Genomic DNA, 16,930 nt, shown 5'->3' with positions numbered 1-16,930 from the left:
CTTTCCCATTTTATTCCCCTTGTTCCTCTTCATCCCTAAAAGGAATGTAGTACTTGAAGGGTGGTCAATATCAGCAAGAATGAGGTTTCATTGACTCATAGGTACTCCACTCTAGAGGAGGTATCAAGGGCTAAAGATATGATTTCCCAGAACAGATAAAAATAGAAATGAAGTGAGGATTTTGCAAAAAGGAGCAGCAAAGTATTGGGCGGGAGGGGCCTGAACTGGAGGAGGAAGCTGCCCTTCTGGAACCCCATGGGAGGTAAGCTTGTCACCGCCTAAATGGCGCGTGGAGGGAATGATAAAGATGATATTTACCGTTACCATTGACATTGCCATTGCAAAGAATCTTTTCCTAATTGACTTCCAGTAAGAACAGATTCTTGGGTAATGGAACAATATGAATACTTACCAGGTATGAGGGCACAAAAGTAGGAACAGATACACTGTCTCAACTGATTGCCATCATCACCCTAAGGTAGATAGCATTATTAACCACATTTAGTAGGTAAGGTAGTGTTTAGTTCATTTCAGTATCACTATCACTTGGGATTCTCATGAAAGCTCTGGCCCCTTCCTTAGAAAAATTCTCATACATAGAAAATGTTGGTGCAATATCTAGGAGTCCACCCATCACCTGATGCCTAGTCATAAAATGCTATTAAGAATAATTCACGTTCCTCCCTTCAACAGAGTGAGCTCCTTGAGCCTATGGATCTTGGCTTCCCTCATCATCTCTCTATCCCCACTGCCAGAGTTTCTTTTGATGGGAAATATATAAGCGATGTTTTTCAATGGAAAAATAAAAAAATAAATTAAGTAATGTCTACAGTAGGTCAAGTGTTTTACAAACATTATTTCAGTTAATCTTCACAGCATCCATTAATGGAGAGATCATGATAAAGAAACAAATATAGAGGATTGTGCACCTTTCCAAAAGTACAGAGCTTATAAATTACAAACTCAGAGTTGGAACTCGGGTCTTTTTGTGGCTTAAAGTCTGTGTGCTTACCCCTTTGCCATTCTGCATCTAGAGCGGTGTAGGGAGAGTGAAACATTTGGGTTCATTGTTACATGAACAGACCAAAAACTGCATTTTTTATGTTGCTCAACTACTGAGCAGTATTTTGCCTAAATGGTTGATTACCCGTTAAAAGAAACCCCATGCTAGGTTAGTGGCATGTTCTACAACTGCAAGAGTGGTTTCCATGCAACCAGACAGAGTGTGGTTTTCACAGGATGGGGCTCCTCACAAACCACTAATCTTATGTCAACATCGGTAGACCATAAGAGCTTCAACATCTAGGATGGTTGAGGTATGTGAAGTTTTGCGTTGCTATCTCCACTGTATTCACTAGTTTTCACAGGCTGATGATTGAGAGTCTATGCCCATGGGACCCTAATGTTAACTTTTGATTGTAATAAGGACAAGCTGAATCAGAAACAGTAGACGGAACCAGCTGTACTCAAATCTTGCCATGCATATCCACCCTTCCACCTCCATCCACCCAATGAGACTTCAGTTGACTGAGGAAAATAAGGCATTTCTCTTTCTCTCTTTTCGTTTAATGTCTCCTGACACACGCTGTCAGCGATCACTAACACTTTAAGAGATTCTTTTCATAAATTCAATCAGATTCCAAGTTCAATGAGCCAATGTCATAAAAACCATTGAGCCTCATTTCATGCATACCCAGATATGGTCCTCAGCCCAAATCCCCTCCTCAGAGTTGTTTTACCGTAACTGGGCAGGAGGGCCCCCAAATCATCTCTGCTACCACAAGCTGTTTTCTTGCCATAGAGCGTATAGATTTACTTAGTAACTTTTTTTTATTTTTTTATTTTGCTAAGTTTACATTCCCTGGCTGAGTCACAAGTTGATAGATATCCCAGGCTTTAAGTTATTTTGAAACAATGATGTTTGTGGTGATTTGCTTTGTGCAAGACAGCTTATGCTACCGTAACATTTTATTTATAACATAATAATGATGGCAGCTAATATTTCTTTTGTCCCTTACAATATGTCAATATTATGCCAAGTGTTTAACACGGTTTACGACATTTAATACTAATATCAGCTCTGTGAGGTGCATACTATTGTTATCGCCATTATGTAGCTGAGGAAATTGAGTTCAAGAGACTGATAATGACCTTCCCAGTGACAGACAACAAGAGGTGGTAGAATCACGGCTAAAACCTAAGTGTGCTCAAACTCCAAAGCCTTTGTTTGTAACCACTATGTGCAAATGTGGAAACCCTGGTGGCGGAGTGGTTAAGTGCTATGGCTGCTAACCAAAAGGTCGGCAGTTCAGGTCCACCAGGTGCTCCTTGGGAACACTTTGGGGCAGTTCTACTCTGTTCTTTAGGGTTGCTGTGAGTTGGAATCCACTTGATGGCAACAGGTTTGGGTTTTTTTATGTTCAAATGATACATTGATCTAGCATCTTCCTTGTAACAGCTTTCTTTTTCCATTTACTTTCTTCATTTCCCCTCCTTACATTGTAGTAGTGCTGGTGGTTATAATTAATAGTGACACTAACACAATGACTTATTGAAGAAATATCTATTAAGGGCCATGAGTGTGTAAAAGCAAGTTCAGCTGTAGAAAGGAGAGAAAGTTCATACCTGAAGAATAATTTTTTAAATTCCCCCTGATTGCTTCTTTCTTCATGTCTTGTGTGTTAAATACAATCTCTCTTTCCTGCTTTCTCCTATAAAGGCTCTGTAGCTTTTCCTATTTAACAACCCCTATTTTAAACTATTTTTTTTTTTTTAAACTAGGCATTGCTGTGAAAAACAGTGTATAAGATGTTTTAAAGACCACCTTGGGTAACTTTCCTGTAACGTTTGAATCTGAAATATTTTCCCCTAAACCCGCAATTTTCCATATAGTCAAGCTGCTAAATTGCCTCTCTGAGAGGCAAAAAATTACTCTGTTGATTTGATTTCCTTTGTTTTCTTAAGCAAGTATAAGATATTACTGATTTCTTTTTAATCCTGACACTATTGCCAGATCTCTCTCATCATTTATAAAACTCTAGACAATTTTCAAAAACAAGTATTTGCAGAAATATTAACTTTTAATGAATGGGAAACATTAAGTGCTCCAGTATTTATAATCCATATCCTTAGCCTTATTTAAGATATTTCTAGCCAGAGTTTAAAAAAAGATCAGCGACAAATAAGCAATCACTACAGCCAACAGTCTTCATCATTGTCTTCTTCCTGTGCTAATTGTCTATCGGCTGTCAAGCAGCTATCATAAGACTGCCTCAAAGGTCTGATGCTTTTTTGAAAACTTTCCTATGTGCTAATAAGCCAATATAAAAGACACAGACCTTCGTGTTGTGAAATTTGTCATAGCAGTGACATTATTTGGGCAATTACGGATTTGAACTCTTGCTTCCGATAAGTCAGGGTAATTTTAAAATTAGAAGGGAACGTATAAGGTAATGACTAGAGTTCCTTCCCTGAACTTGGATCATGACTCAGTTAAGTCAAGAGAATATCAAGTCGGGATAATTTCTCTAAGTTACGGAACAAGTGATGTATTATAAGGATTTATGCCATTTCTTTAAATCACTGAATAGTGGCACAGAATCCTTTAAAAATGTTTTTTTTTAAAAAAAAAAGCAGTGAAATTTTCCAACAGAACAGTCATTAGAAAAAATATCACCAAGTTGTACCTAAAGATTTAGCTAACATCTCAACAGTGAAATGAATTATTGAGTAATCACTACAAGAAGAAAGACCACAGAGGACAAAAAAAAGAGCTAAAGGAAAAAACGGTCACCCAAAAGAAAGAAGTGGGAAGAATGGACGGAACTCTACAAGAAAGACAAAAGGATTACAGAAATGATGATTATCAGAAAGGATACAGAGAGAATAGTTACTAAGGTGATCAGGAGCCAAGTGAAGGAGAAAGTATATAGAAGTGAGAAAAAAAAAAAAGAACTAAAATGAAAATAAGAGAAGTGGTATACAGGAAACAGGCAAAGAGCAAGCAACATATTCATATTTTTTAAAAACAACAAAAAGGTAAATGCAACAAATATTCTAAAATGTAATTTCAGAAACTTTTCTGAAAATAAAGAAGCTTTAAAACCTTTGTTTTCTCCAAGAAAAAAACTGACCAGTTTACTATGTGATATATATTAGTAAATTTTTTTGGATATAAAAGAATCCACCAGATATATGACAAAAATATAGTCATTTCTAAGGAAAAAAATATGCAAATAAAATATTATATATATGCATGTGTGTGGTCACTATGAGTTGAAACTGACTTAATGCAATGGGTATATATACATATATATTTACATATGTATATACAGTGGTTAAGCATTTGGCATGACAGAATTTTGCAAGACCAATGACTTCTTCATTGCAAATATTTTTTCAACAACATGAATGGAAACTGTACTCATGGACATCGGCAGATGGAATACACAGGAGTCAAATTCACTATATCTGTGGAAAGAGACTATGGATAAGTTCAATATCATCAGTCAGAACAAGTCCAGGGGCCGACTGTGGAACAGACCATCAATTGCTCACAAGTCAGTTAAAGCTGAAACTGAAGAAAATTAGAACAAGTCCACAAGAGGCAAAATATGACCTTGAGTATATCTTACCTGAATTTAGAGGCCATCTCAAGCACAGATTTAATGCATTGAACCCTAGTGATTGAAGACCCGACGAGTTATGGGATGACATTGAGGACATCATACATGAAGAAAGAAAGCAAGAGGTCATTAAAAAGACAAGAAAGAAAGAAAAGACCAAAATGGATGTCAGAAGACTCTGAAACTTGCTCTTGAACATCAAGCAGCTAAAGCAAATGCAAGAAATGATCATATAAAAGAGCTGAGCTGAAGATTTCAAAGGGCAGCTCTAGAAGGCAAAGTATTATAATGAAAATAATAATCCAAGAAGCTGGACTGTATGAAGAAGACTGGGGCATCAGGAATGGAGGAGATTCATTAACAACCTGCAATATGCAGATAACACAACCTTGCTTGCTGAAAGTGAAGAGGGCTTGAAGCACTTACTGATGAAGATCAAAGACTACAGCCTCAACAAAACGACAATGTGAATCCCCACACGTAGACCAATAAGAAACATCATGATAAATGGAGAAAATACTGAAGTTGTCAAGAATTTCATTTTACTTAGATCCACAATCAAAGCCCACGGAAACAGCAGTCAAGAAATCAAACCACACATTGCATTGGGCAAATCTGCTGCAAAAGACCTTTTTAAAGTTTTAGAAAGTAAAGATGTCACCTTGAAGATTAAGGTGCGCCTGACCCAAGCCATGGTGTTTTCAATTGCCTCATATGCATGCAAAAACTGTTCAATAAATAAAGAAGACCAAAGAAGAATTGATGCCTTTGAATTATGGTGTTGACGAAGGGTATTGACTATATACAGAGTTCCAGAAGAACAAACAGATCTGTCTTAGAAGTACAGCCAGAATGTCCCTTAGAAGGAGGATGGCGAGATTTCGTTTTAAGTACTTTGGACATATTATCACATTGAACCACTCCCTGGAGAAGGACATCATGCTTGGTAAAGTAGGCATCAGCTAAAAAGAGGAAGGCCCTCAACAAGGTGGATTGACACAGTGGCTGCAACAATGGACTCAAACATAGCAACAATTGTGACACAGGACTGGGCAGTTTTTCCTTCTGTTGTACAGAGTCACTGAGAGTCAGATGGCTCCTAACGACAACAATGATGATCACCTGAAAATGTAAATCATTTTAATTACCAGGAGATATGCAATTTATTTAAAAAAGGCATAAACATAACGAGTGACATATCCATACTTGCTTTTACTTGAGCAAAGAAACTCAGGAAAGGTATATAAGAAACTCATACAAGAAACCAACAGGGAAGGACCCAGGTAAATAGGGGATTGGCTGAGAGGAAGATTTTGGGCTTTTGTACTGGTTTTTTTTTAACCATTCTTAGACCAGTAAAGATGTACGTGTATTATTTAAATTGAAAATAACAAAAACTAAATATTTAAAAATAAATTGCATTCCAATTACAAAAAAATTCACCAGAAAACCCTCCCTTGAGTCTGTTCCATCTTTACATGGCCACTCTACTTCTTTTTCAGACACCCTGACTTGTGAAAAGAATAAAAAATATTATTTTAATAAAAGCATGAGCAAATTACATCAGCTTTTCCCACTTCTTTGCCATCTTCTTCTTACTACATAATTATTTGCAATTGATTTCTCAAGGTCACCAATGATCTCATGTGGACAAAGCTATAAAAGTGAACATCATTAATGTACCTTCTTTTGCTTAACAGCTGTATATAATGTGTAGTTAAATCAAATGTTAGTGAATTGCCCTAATATTTGAGAGTTTTAGGGAAGCAGATATTTAAAGGAAACCAGAAATGAGTCTCTTTTTAGTAAGTGATATTTACCTACTAATTTATTTGTTTCTTATGTTTCAATTATCTTCTAATTTACTCGTTTCTTGTGTTTCAATTTTGGGTGTATTAAATTTTCTTGAAATAATGTTAAGTGAATTTATTTTGATTTTTGAAATGAGATTTTACTAGGATTATTGCCCTTTGCTACCAATCTGTTGGTTTGTAGAATTGTGGTGGCTTGAGTGTTGCTATGATGCTGGAAATTATACCATCACTATTTCAAATATCAACATGTTCACTCATGGTGGACAAGTTTCAGGAGAACTTTTAGAATAATTCAGACAAGGAAGAAAGGCCCAACACTCTACTTCCAAAAGTTAGCCAATGAAATTTTTTTGGGTCTTGGTAGAACATTACTTGCTTTGGACAGGTCATCCAAGAGGGATCGATAGCTAGAGAAGGACATCATGTTTGGTGAAGTAGAGGGCCGCCGAGGGAGCAGGAGACCCTGGGTAGGATGGACTGGCATAGTTGCTCAAAGATGGAGTCAAACATGCTAACGATTGTGAGGATGATGCAGGATTGGGCAATGTTTTGCTCTGTACATAAAGCTACCTTGAGTTGGAGTCCACTTGATGGCAGTTAGCAACAAAATTATCTGTTGATTTCATTACTGAAAAAAGATGTATGTACATATTTAGATATGTAGTTACACAAGGCTTCATAAAGTGTCCTTGTTACAATTCGGTGCTTCAATTCACACGTTGCAGTACAGCCAACCCAATTCACACCACATGGCGTCCATTCATGAAGCTCCTCACTCCTCCATCCCATCCTCTCTTTCTTATACCCTAGTCATCCTCGCACCCACCAGTTTTGAAAATGGACCTTGTCAAGTCGGTAAGTAAAGTTCATTGCTATGTACTTGCTTTCTTTGGTGAATGCCAACTTCATTTTCCTGATTTAGTGTGAACAGAAAGAACCTGACATTGCTTTTGTATCTGAGGTGATAAGGGAGCACAAACTCTCATGACAGAATTGAAAGATAATGTGTTTTAAAAATAAAAACCACATATAACCTAGAAAATGGCCTTTGCTTTCCTTCCAGTGCCAGATATTACTTCATTATGTTAATTCCAGAGGGCTAGCAAAAGAAAACTGACTAAAATTGAACAGTAATCCATGGTAAAATCGACTAATCCAGTTTCACTTATTACGGACTCTGTTAAATGCAAAAAGTGGTACATTAAATTGAAAGTGACAAAAAAGCAAACTGTGTTTCTAAATTGCTAATATATTGGAAAGCCAAGGCCTTCTTGCATGAGATGTACACTTAAAACAAAGGAAGCGTGTGCCAATGGAAATTTTGCAGCCTGTTTTTCTAGAACCTGTGTGAAACTGTATTAGAATTCAAGAGTACTCTTTCGCCCAGGCAAATCAAAGAACCATTTGTATCTGGCAAATCCAGCCTCAAACAAAGAAGAGCAAGTAAATAACAATTAAGAATTTCATTAGGAAAAGCCACAAAAACAACACAAATATTCACTACGCTATGCCATGAGCTTCAGCTTTGTGTTTACCCATGGTCTCACATCTGTATATGCCTTGCTTTCTCTCACCCAACAGCGGCTTCTGGCATGACAGATTGTCCTTAGTTATTGTCCCAATGCCAACTTTGAAGAATTCTCAAAGGTGCAGAAAGATATGTGTAGTTTGTTATTATCTATCTAAAAGAACGGGGAGTACAAATACATACACAAGTGTGAATGTACCCCTACATATATACACAAATATTTGTGTGTGTGTGCATATATATTTGTGCTTGTGTATGTATACTCTCCAGAGCTGGTAGCACGGTGGTTAAAGTGTTCGACTGATAACCAAAAGGTCAGCAGTTCAAACCCACCGGCCGCTCCTCAGGAGAAAAACATGGCAGTCTGCTTCCATAAAGATTGACAGCATTGGAAACCCTATGAGGCAGTTCTACTCTGTCCTATAGGGTCGCTATGAGTCACAGTCAACTCAACAGCAGTAGGTTTTGGTTTTTGAATATACACACACACGCACATATAAATACATATGGATGCAAGCAATATATATCGAGAGAGAGAAAGAGAGAGATACATATATACTGGCATATCATAACGGTTAAGCTCTTGGCTGCTAACCAAGAGGTTGGTGGTTCAAACCCACCAGCTCCTCTGCAGGAGAAAAGATCTGGCTATCTGCTCCAGTAAAGATCACAGTGTAGGAAATCCTATGGGGTCTATCTACTCTGTCATATAGGGTCACTATAAGTCGGAATCAACCCAATAGCACACAACAAAAACAACATGTATATAACCACATATAACATTGTTGTGGATTGAATTGTGTCCCCCCAAAATGTGTGTCAACTTGGCTAGTCCATGATTTCCAAGTATTATGTGACTGTCCACCATTTTGTCATCGGAAGTGATTTTCCTATGTGTTGTAAATTCTACCTCTAAGATGTTAATGAGGTGGGATAGGCAGCAGTTATGTTAATGAGGTGGGATAGGCAGCAGTTATGTTAATGAGGCAGGACTCAATCTGCAAGATTAGGTGGTATCTTAAATCAATCTCTTTTGAGACATAAAAGAGAGAAGCCAGCAGAGAGACTTGGGGATCTCATACCACCAAGAAACAAGAGTCAGGATAATAGTGTGCCCTTTGGACCTGGAGTCCCTGAGCTGAGAAGTTCCTTGACTGGAAAGATTGATGACAAGGACTTTTCGCCAGAGCTAACAGAGAAGGAAAGTCTTCCCCTGGAGCTACCACTCTGAATTTTGTACTTCTAGCCTCCTAGACTGTGAGAGAATAACTTTCTCTTTGTTAAAACCACCCATTTGAAGTACTTCTATTATAGCAGCACTAGATAACTAAGACACATATCAGAGCATCTTTGCTTATATTGTTAAAGTTGCCTATAGGGGGTTGTTGTTGTTGTTGTAAGTGCTGTCGAGTTGGTTCCCACTCACAGTGACCCTATGCACAACAGAATGAAACACTGCCCGGTCCTGCACCATCCTTACAGTCGTTACGCCTGAGCTCATTGTTGCAGCCACCTTGTCAATCCACCTTGTTGAGGGTTTTCCTCTTTTCCACTGACCCTGTACTTTGCCCATCATGGTGTCCCTCTCTAGGGGATAGGTGGGAGTAAGGTAGAGAGAACAAAGATTCAAGCTAAACTTCTTTGAATATACCTGGTTTTATAAATTAGACTTTGAAATAATATAGCTAATTATAAAGCAAAATTAAAATTAAAAAATGATCACTAAAAATCAAAATAAAATGAAATACATAATCACAGCTATGTAATTCAAATGTTGGCATGGCCTTTCAGAGAGGAAATATTTCAACAAATTTTAAAACACGGTCATTTTGCTGCACATCCACAGTGGGATAGATCCTAAAGAAAGCAAATCATAAATTAAAATAGCTTTTTAAGTCATATTATCATTGGTGATAATGTTGTACTATGATTATGAAGCTGGTGTACGTACAATGTGGGATAAAGCAAATCAGTAATTACATTGGTGTCTCTGAAAACTAAGATTTTTGCATAAGGGAAAGGAAATACTGGTGTGAGATCAATGATGTTAAGTAAAATCTCCCTGGGCCTTATTTCTAACTGGAAGCATCTAGTGTATTTTTTCTTTAAAAAATTTATTTCTAACTCCGGCCTAAAAATCTTTAACAACTAAGTAACAGATAATTCCCCTAGCACCCAACTGTGGTTTTGACATGCTATCTCCCATTGAAAAGAACCATGGCTCTTTGAAGAAATAGCTGTTATAGGGTTATAAATTAAGGATCCCTGGTGACATAATAGTTAAGCACTTGGCTGCTAAACAAAAGGTCGGCGGTTGGAACCCACCAGTGGTTCTGTGGGAGGAAAGACCTAGTGATCTGCACCTGTAGAGATTATAGCCTAGAAACCTGATGAGGCAGTTCTACTCTATCATATAGAGTCACTATGAGTCAGGATTGACTCAATGGTACCTAAGAACAACAACAAAAGGCTATAAATTGTGTAGCAGACGATTTTCAAAATAGTCAGAGAGAAGTTGTCTGGGAAAGTCATTGGGGGTATAAATGAAACAAGATGAGTGTTTCTATGCCAAAAAAAAACAAGGAAGCTGTCTGAAATGACTAAGACTGTGTCAAAAGTACTTAGGAGCCAATTGGAATAGGTGTTCATTGGTTGAAGATGAGACAATTTGAACATCAACAAAAATAACTGTTGTGGATTGAGAACATGTTAAATCTATTTAACTCTGTGGGTTCCTAATGATACCGAGAAAGTGAGTGATTACCTTTGAAAAATACTAAGACCAACTCACTATTTTGAAAACTCGTAGATAAAAGAAAATAACCAAGGATTTAAACTTTAGTAACTGTACCACAGGACAACCAGATAGTTAATGAAGACAGGCTTCTCTTTAGAAAAGTATTCACACTAGTAATTGACAAAGGAATGATAGAATTAGAATATTACCCTTTTTGCTATCTCTAATGAGTTAATGAATCTAATTGGTGATTTTCAATAGGTACTGCTATGACAACAGAGAGAGACTACTGGAAATTACATGCCTTCTACTGGAAGAACGTACTACCACTATGAAGTATTCTGGCAAAAAAGCAAAGCTTGAATATAATAATTACCAGTGTCCATGAATTACAGAAGACAACAGAACATTTAAACAACATTATGCAGATAAACTCTGCACAATACAGTCTGTAAGAAGCTCTGTGGGAAAAAGAACTCGCTTCTATAACAATAACAAAAAATGCAAGAAAAAAAGAGGAATGGAGGATGAACCTATACGTTAGAAGACGCTTAAAAGACATATTAACTAATCACAATTCATCCACCTTGTTTGTATCCCGATTCATCTAACAGTGAAAATTATATAAACAATGTGAAAACTGAGTTTTATAGCAGATACTGACTACATGTTCCTTGCACATTCCCTCAGCCCACCCCGGAGGTCAGAGGCAAAAAATTCTTGGACCTGTCAGAATCTTCTCAAGTCTTTCATCTGAGGGAATTCTCTGGCCCTGGGAATAGAAGTGCCAGGGAGTATGCTCTCAATCCATGAGGGACACTTATCAGAGGATAAGTGTTCAGTTTTCTTAACCCTAAGTGGGACAATTCTGACTGGTGCCCCACACAGTGTCTCCAAGGGTTCCCGGTGGGATTGAGTCCTATCTATACACAACAGTGCCTCTCCGTTAGCGCACTCTTCTCCGAACTTAGTTATCTTCCCTTGCTTACTTCCTTCCACTCTTAAAAGCTTCCTGGAATCACAACCCAAGGTAGTTTATGCTGGCACCAAAACCTTGTATTAGGATCTGCTTTTAGGGGAAACCCAAATTAAGACACTAAGAATTTTATTATAATAATTTTTCTGGGATATGATTATGATACTGGCAAATCGCTTGTTTTTTTTTTTTGCTATTTGAAAGGGACTTTGTGTTTTTTTTTTTTGCTATTTGAAAGGGACTTTGTGTTTTTTTTTTTTGTCTTAGAGATTCATTTTTAAATATTTATATATAAAATTATATGATGTCTAGGATTTGTTTTGAAGCCCTGATAGTGCAGTGGTTAAGAACTCAGATGCTAACCAAAAGGGGGGCAGTTCAAATCCACCAACCACTCCTTGGAAACCCTATGAGGCAGTTGTACTCTGTCCTGTAGGGTCACTATGATTCAGAATCGGCTCAACAGCAATGGGTTAGGATTTGTTTCAAAATAGTTTGTGAAGGGATTTCTGAGAAAGTAATGGAGTTATAGATGTACAAGATTGGCCCTGATTTGATAATTGTATGAAGTTATATGGGTACATGGAGGTTCATTATATCATTATCTCTACTTTGACGGATGTCTAATATTTTTCATATTAATTTTTTTATAAAACTAAGTCTACACTAAAGTCCTTTCTGGAAGGATGAAAAGAAAGTAGTAACATTGGTTGCCTCCAGGAAGGGGCACTGGGTGGTGGAAAGATATGGTGGAAGGGAAATTTCTCACTGTATAATTTTTTTAAGCTTTTGAAATTTGACTAAGAGAAAGCATCTTTTCAAAGAAAAGGAAAATTATATAAATTATATAATAATAATATGCAGTTCAGAAGAGTAAGTAAAGAGTGGTGTAATTAATCATCTCTCTGCTTAAAGCCCATGCTTAAAGACCAGTGTAGCCCATTGGTCTAAGGAGAAACACCAACACCTTTAACACCTCCTAAAAGTTCCTATAGTGTCTGGGGCATACCAACTTCTGAAGCTTCAGCCCTTTCCAACTTGCCTCGTTACACAAACAATTTGTTTCCTTCTGGTCAACCTCTTTCTCTTTTCAAAGCCTTTTTCACAATTTCCTCTTCCTTAGGGAAGCATTGTATGATCCCAACAAAGTCCTCATTTTATTCACTCTCACAGTATCCTATATCATTCCTTATCACAATTGTGTTAATTATTTTTATATAATAACGTGTATTAAAAAAAACCAAACCCTTTGCCATCAAGTCCATTTTGATTTACAGGGACCCCAATGAACAGAGTAGGACTGTCCCGTAGGGTGTCCAAGGAGCACCTGGTAGATTCTAACTGCCAACCTTTTGGTTACCAGCCTTAGCACTTAACCACCACGCCACCAAGGTTTCCAATAATGTGTATAGCAGTTATGATTTTATTCCACAAACCAAGCTCTGTAATACACATACCTTAAAAGAAAAAAAAAATTCTTCGTTTAATGTCTCTTATTCCCTCTGTTGGAACAACCGTATTAAGAATAGCTACTCTGTCTATCATGCTCGTTTTGGAAACCCAAACACATGGTTGGCACTTGCTCAATATTTATTATATAGAGAAGGATGAATGAATGAATGAGTGAAGTAAATAAATGGATGTGTCCATGAGCAAATATCTTTTAAATTCTTGTATTTCAGTGAATTAGAACCAACTGAAAGCCTTGGCCGTACACTAAAGAAAAAGAGAAAGGGAAAAGCTTAAACTGAAGCTGATACATCTTAGTGGAGGCCACCTCCCTCTTCCCACTATGGATCTTAGTAAAAATCACTCACCCTCCATTTTAGCACTTCAGTATAGTAGACGCTACAGAGGAAACTCTAGCTCTTTCATTAAAACAGGGGAATGTTAAAACTGCATGCAGTATTACTATGGATGTAAATAAGTAATAATGTCTCTCAACATGCTTTGTGAATTACGAAGGGTTTTAAAATCAAAGTTACCCTATAATGTATTTCAGATTAAAGTTAAACATGAAAGCCATTCTTGGGCAGGAAAATTTGAGGCAAGAAGAAAAATGCTATCTATGGAGGAGAGGAGGAAGCTGTGTTGCCTGTGGTTTTTCAGTGGACCTCAGTAAACAACTAAGTTCTTCCAGCTTATTAAATCCGATCCCTTCACAATCATTCCACCCACTAGAAATGTAGCCTTCTCTGAACTGAAGGTGAGGTCCTCGTTGAACCACTCTCCTGCTTCATGTTTGTCGTGTATTTATTCTGTATCCATTCAATAACATTTCATATTGTCAAGAAATTGGACCATCTCTAGAGCTTATTTACACTATTCCAGCTTTAAGACAGAATCTATACAACTACAAGGGCAGGCATTTCTTATACCTGGAAGGAGGTAGTTTTAGAATAAATAACTATAGGTACCTATAGGCTTCAATCGTGTATTTTTTGTAAGCATGCACACACACACACACACACACACACACACACGGCATCTGACTTCACCCCTCTATTGCCTCCCAACATTACTAGTGAAGGGAAACACAAACTGCTTGGACTCTGGGCAATATAGAATCAGGAGCAAATCCTTAAAGCAATTGCCTGGAAATGCCCCCGGCCCCGACCCTGGGACCATTAGGACGTTGTAGAGCCAATCTGCTGAAGGAAAGAAGCCGTGAGCCCTATAGGAAGCTGGCCTTGAATGTAGCCTCTCTAGCTGGAAGAAACACTCACCACCCCAACTTGCTCCCAAAGAGCTCCTTGTCCAGATCATCTGGAAGAAGCCCCCAGAGTCCTTTGTAAATAGCTCTGCTTCTTGCATCACACGAAAAAACATTAACACCTGCCCAAATTCACTCTCAGTTAGCAGAGACATTAAAATAGGCAAAACTGGAAGTAGGCCTGCCTCTACTACCCATCAACCGAAAAATACAAATGGACTGAAAAGTAGATATAACCAGACTCTTCCAAGGCTTCCCGTATCTGTGGATTTGGTTAAAGAGAATAAAGGAAATTCTTTGGTTCTTCTCATGCTTGTACAACCCAGTGCCATCTTTCCTCAGGTGAAAAATACGTCTGCTAATCTGGCCATGAAATACCTCTCTCATTTCTATAAAGAAAGCAGGAGCTGTATGCTGAAAACTGAAGAAAGATCTTGAAATACAGACCACCATAGGGAAGCAAGGAAGAGAAAACTCCATTTACTGCTGGTAGGAGGGTCAGTCTGAAATAGAGGCTGTCTTACCTTCTGATAGCTAGCAGAAGTTTCATACGTTACAAGTAAAACACGGAATGGGGGAAAAGCAGAAGATGTGCTGAACAAGGCAAATGTTTCCTTGCCAATTAGAAGTCGATGATGTAAAGACTTGGAGTTTAGAGTCAGTAAACAAATTATTTCATTTATAAGAATCAGCCCAAAGCTGGTTCCTTTGAGGCAGAAGTTAAAGATGTCCCACATGTTCAACTTTTCCAAGCTGCTGTACCACACTCCACTATCTCTGACATCAACTACTCCCTCTCCCCTCAGCACTCTCCTCTCATCATTGGGTTCTATAATTTGCTTCAACATCTCACAGAACTCATGAACCTTATGAAGGAAATGGCTCACAAGGTTGTGGAGGCTGGCAAGTCCCAAATTTGTGGATCAGGTATAGGCTTCTCCCGACTCACGTGACTGCAGGGGCTGACAAAACCAAACCAGCAGTTCAGACCACAGGTTGCTGGCTTACAAGGCTGTGGAAGCTGGTGAATCAGGTCAGAAAATAAGCCAATGGTCCCCGGGGGCTGTGGAAGCTGGCGAATCCTAGAATCGGCAGGTCAAACAGCAGGCCTCTGGCTCAAGTCCCAAGAACCAGAGGTCAACTGATCACAAACCAGATGTGGGATCCACATGCAGAGAGGGAGCCATGCTAGGTCATCCACACATATCCCTTAGATGCAGGTCATACACCAGGGAAGGCACAACTGGGTAAGAGCGGGATTTGAGTCATGCCATCCTGCGAGGTTGTGACCCAAGACACACCCTACACCAATCCTGCCTTATCCATATGTAGGGATCAGGGCCCACAACACATAAAATGGAGGACAACTACAAAATATTGGGAATCATGGCCTAGTCAAGTTGACACATAACCCCAGTCATCACAGGTTCCATGTACCTTATTTACACAGTCCCACTCCTTGTATGTGAGTCACAAAGACCATGGCTAGAGGGTCATATTAAGTAATTCATTACACCAAAGTCAGCAAGGTAAATGGGTGCTTTGGACTAGGGCTTGCCACTCTTTGTCCTACTGGAATTGCAAAATGAATTTTTGCGAAAACCTTGGTCGTATGGGAGTTTCAGAAAAACACTTCATCCTTTACAAAAGCAAAATTGTCACAAAAATCAAAGAAGAAGCATGAATATCTTGAGCATTTTCTCTGATGCTCTCTACACTGTCCAATATTGCTAGGTGGGATGTGGGGAGAGTCTTTCTTTCCGGGGAAAGCCTTTCCGGAAAGTACTTGAGGGTACAATACACAATATATGCTCGTGAAAGCTATTTTCTTTTCATGGGCATTTAATCTGATTTTTTTTTTTTTTTAATGAGCAAAGTAGGCACAAATTGACCCTCACACACAAAGCTGTACTTTAAGTTAATTAAAAAAAAAAATCCTTTCTGATGCAATTGAATATGTTGATTCCTCTCTTAGCTGGTAGCAATGATTCACAGAACCACTCTTTCTCCTTTCCTATGTCTCTAAATGCGATGCCTGACTCAGCTACCAAAGTCAGTTAATTCATCAAACTGAACCATACTTTTTAAGAGATAATTTATAATTGCTGCAATTTTTTTTCGTCCATCTTGTCATGTTACTGTGGGTTACCTAACCCCATGCTCTGTTTTTATGATTTTGCTAACGTTTCAGTTCTTGTAGTCATCTACTTTTACTTATTTACTCGAATAAGAATCTTGATCTTAGACTTGAAACAAAAGCCTCAAGTGACCATATCCTCAGTTCCTCAAGGTTCTGTTACGGTTAAACCAGGCCTTCTTGGGTTTTAGGGTGTCAGATTATGTCTGGTTTAGCTCCTTGGCTTTGATTCAATTGTTTAGGAAGCATGAATACTGTGAGATTGGTGTTTGAAAATTAAAAGTTGTACAGCGTCTATTTCATTGAATTCAGTGAATCTCCTTCTTATAAAGGAATGAGCATAGCTGTCATTATATTTGGGGTTCTTCAACATGTCACCACCCAGATATGTGGTAGAGGT

The sequence above is a fragment of the Loxodonta africana genome, chromosome 19 (genome assembly GCF_030014295.1).
Source record: "Loxodonta africana isolate mLoxAfr1 chromosome 19, mLoxAfr1.hap2, whole genome shotgun sequence".
NCBI classification, from domain to species: domain Eukaryota; kingdom Metazoa; phylum Chordata; class Mammalia; order Proboscidea; family Elephantidae; genus Loxodonta; species Loxodonta africana.
Note: the sequence above shows the minus strand (reverse complement) of the source record.